The sequence below is a fragment of the Trachymyrmex septentrionalis genome, unplaced genomic scaffold, assembly GCF_001594115.1.
Source record: "Trachymyrmex septentrionalis isolate Tsep2-gDNA-1 unplaced genomic scaffold, Tsep1.0 scaffold143, whole genome shotgun sequence".
NCBI lineage: Eukaryota > Metazoa > Arthropoda > Insecta > Hymenoptera > Formicidae > Trachymyrmex > Trachymyrmex septentrionalis.
The window spans coordinates 145,152-148,047 of record NW_017304576.1 but is presented as its reverse complement, the minus strand read 5'-3'; the positions used below and the strand labels follow the sequence as shown (position 1 = coordinate 148,047).

At 39.5% G+C, this 2,896-nt stretch overlaps 1 long non-coding RNA gene across 1 annotated transcript in view; it reads left to right on the top strand.

Annotated features, from left to right (window-relative positions):
* Positions 1-661: 661 nt before the first annotated feature.
* Positions 662-2,896, top strand: part of LOC108745667 — a 3,269-nt gene continuing 1,034 nt past the window's right edge. Inside the window, exons 1-2 of the long non-coding RNA XR_001939111.1 lie at positions 662-750; positions 1,084-1,379. This is a non-coding gene — a long non-coding RNA (uncharacterized LOC108745667). The remainder of the gene's footprint in view (positions 751-1,083; positions 1,380-2,896) is intronic.

The window sequence follows — 2,896 nt, the reverse complement described above, 5'->3', positions numbered from 1 at the left end:
TTCGTTGAACAATCGTAAGACAAGAGCTATTAGTCAATGTTGTCCTACACATAGTTTCAAAGCTGAATCGTAATGAGAAACTCAAGCTGAAATTTAAAAAAATTGTTGAAAATTGATATATGGACAATAAAAATAAAACCAAGCTCACCTCACAAAGCCAATAGACAGTTAAATATAACGTAAAATTACAGAGAATATCAGAATTTCGTCACAATTTAATTTATTTATTACATCCAAAATAGTTATCTTTATCTTTAGATCTGATACAAATTTTAAGGTATTCTTGGAATTGCCCTTATTATCTTTCGACGGATTCCCAAACAGTCAATAGAACGATTTGTTTATCAACCAATAAAAATCCTTCGGTGCAAAATTTTTTAAATATCTAATAAGAATATAAATAACATTCCAGAGTTTATTTATTTAAATACATCTTACTATTTAGGTAAACAGACGTTATTTGTCTTCATTTTGAAGTCAAAATGATGTCTTTAATCAAATTACGTCAGCTTGTTATTTAGATAATGATTTGACAAACACACAAAATGTCACACAAATTTTTTTGTCACCTTACAAAGAAAAAAATGGAAGAACGCACTTTTATTCCATCGTCAATTATTATTATATCGAAATCGCATTTCAAAATTAATATTACAAAATTTTAATAATTCACAACAGTCAAAATCATTCTCAAAAACCTTTATTTTCTGAGTCTGAGTTATGTCGTAGCAGCAAATGAACGATATATATGTACGTCACAGTGTTTTATACATCCTCATCGGACATGTTTCGCGTAAGAGCGACGTGAGGTTCCTTCGCGAAGTTACTGAAGAGTAACCGCTCGCGCGGCGATCATTTATTTATGTTTATTAGAAGTGCATCTTACGGCTTAAGAGAGAGGATCATTGTATCTACAAGCGACCGCGGATCTTAAAGGATGGCCATTAAAATTTCGCACTCAACCCCCCCCCCCCAGTTCGACGTGCGTTACCTCCCCTGTTGTCCGCTTTATGCTTTAACGGCGCTCTTACGCGTTCAAAAATGCGTCTTACATTTGTATTTTTCAAACGTATTCTTACACAGCGATGGCGCCGGTGCTTTCCTCTTTACGCGCGGAGTGCACGCCCGTTGGCCCTAAAAGCCGTCCGCATCAGGAATTCTCGGGGGCCATTTTTCGAGGTCCTTCACCGCGCAACACACCTCGAGACACGACTACTGAATAATATTTCAGCGAACGCTGGCATACGTTATCCTGAGAGCGGCGTCGCTTATACTGCGCTCCGCCGCGCTTTTGCCGCAGCAAAATATTTGATGACTACGACCTGGATGCTGCGAATTATGTGCTATAGTTACAGTCGAGACGGAGAGGAGACGGCGGGGTACTTCGATATTATTATATCTTAATTAATATCGTTAGCTGAATTAAGCGGCAAAATATTAAGGTAAAAGAAAAAAACGGATTAATAGTGCAAGCGTGAAATAATTCCGATAATTACATTTTCTTCTCGAAATATAGGAGGGGATAGTTTATCAAGAGGAATATAATAAATTGTTTATAACTCTTATTAATAGATAAATAATGAATTACTTTTCTGTAGAAGTAATAAAGAATACCAAGGTATTTCTTTAAAATTCCTTGTAGGACATATTAACCGCCTTCGTCGAAATTGATATTCATTGGTTATGGTTATGACACTATGCCGCTGGGTAAAGAAAAGCGATGCATCTCTCACGCGCATCGCATGCGGTTTCACGCACGTACATTCAGAGTGATCTCCCGTGTAACTTCGCTTTATTCTCCAGTATCCTGTCAATTTCTTCAAAGCGGGGGGGGGGGACAAAGCTGGGTGCCAGACGGCTGCTCGCAGCGAATCCACCTTAAGTGATTGTGCGGTATAACTATCGACTACGAGACACCTTTCAACTTGCAGGTCTTGAGGGTGGCGGCGGCGAAAGGGTAGGAATGGAGAACGGCCGCACGAAGTTCGCGACGAGAGATGGGCGCGGAGAGGTGAAGACGGGGATGTAAGGACCTCCAGTTATAAGGATCGCTTAGCACGCGATTGTCTTCCTGCGGAGTGCCTTTAAGGGCTTTAATCATGGAACTTTGGCGGAAATGCGCGTCGTTAATATTTCGCGATCTCGAGCGCGCGTCTTTCGCCTCGCCTTACCTTTCAGTGCCCTCCTTCCTCTTTCCTTCCTTCCCCTTCTTTCCGCCTGATAATGCCCCGTTCTCATCCGCCTATCAGCAACTTTTTAATCAATCATCATGCCCGCGCCCCCATCGCGTGAAACAATCGCGCGCGCCGCTCAACGATGCGATGAGTCACCTAAATGAAGTTTCCCGTTGCTAGACACTAATTTCTTCTCCTAGGAAACGAGAACGTCACTCTTCCACCGCTACGGTACCACCCGCTTCTGCGATACTTCAGCTCCGCGTTGCTAGCGCCCGCTTGTAACCTGATTTATTACGGGGGCGTAAGATATTACGAACGTCGATCGACAAACACGTTATTAAAAGCGATAAGCGATAATCAATTTTGACGGTAAAGAAAAAAATCATTCCAGTTTTTTTTTTTCCAGATGAAAAGCATCGTCTCTCGCGCAAATAGTATCACGTATAAACAATTTTATCGAAGTAACTAAAAAAAAAAAAAGTAGGATATTCAAGCTAATTGCTAGAATGCTTTTGTAGCATTGCTCGTTATGTTTGAATTTTTTATGTAATTATTTTGATGGTCCAACAAAATTATTTTCACATCTATTGCTACTGAAATTTTTTTTTTTTTTACATTGAGAAAATTATAAATCTATTTGTACAACATAATGTTTATTTCACTGAAATAAGCCCTTAAATATGACGAAATAAAATTTTATTCTCTCTCTCTCTCTCTCT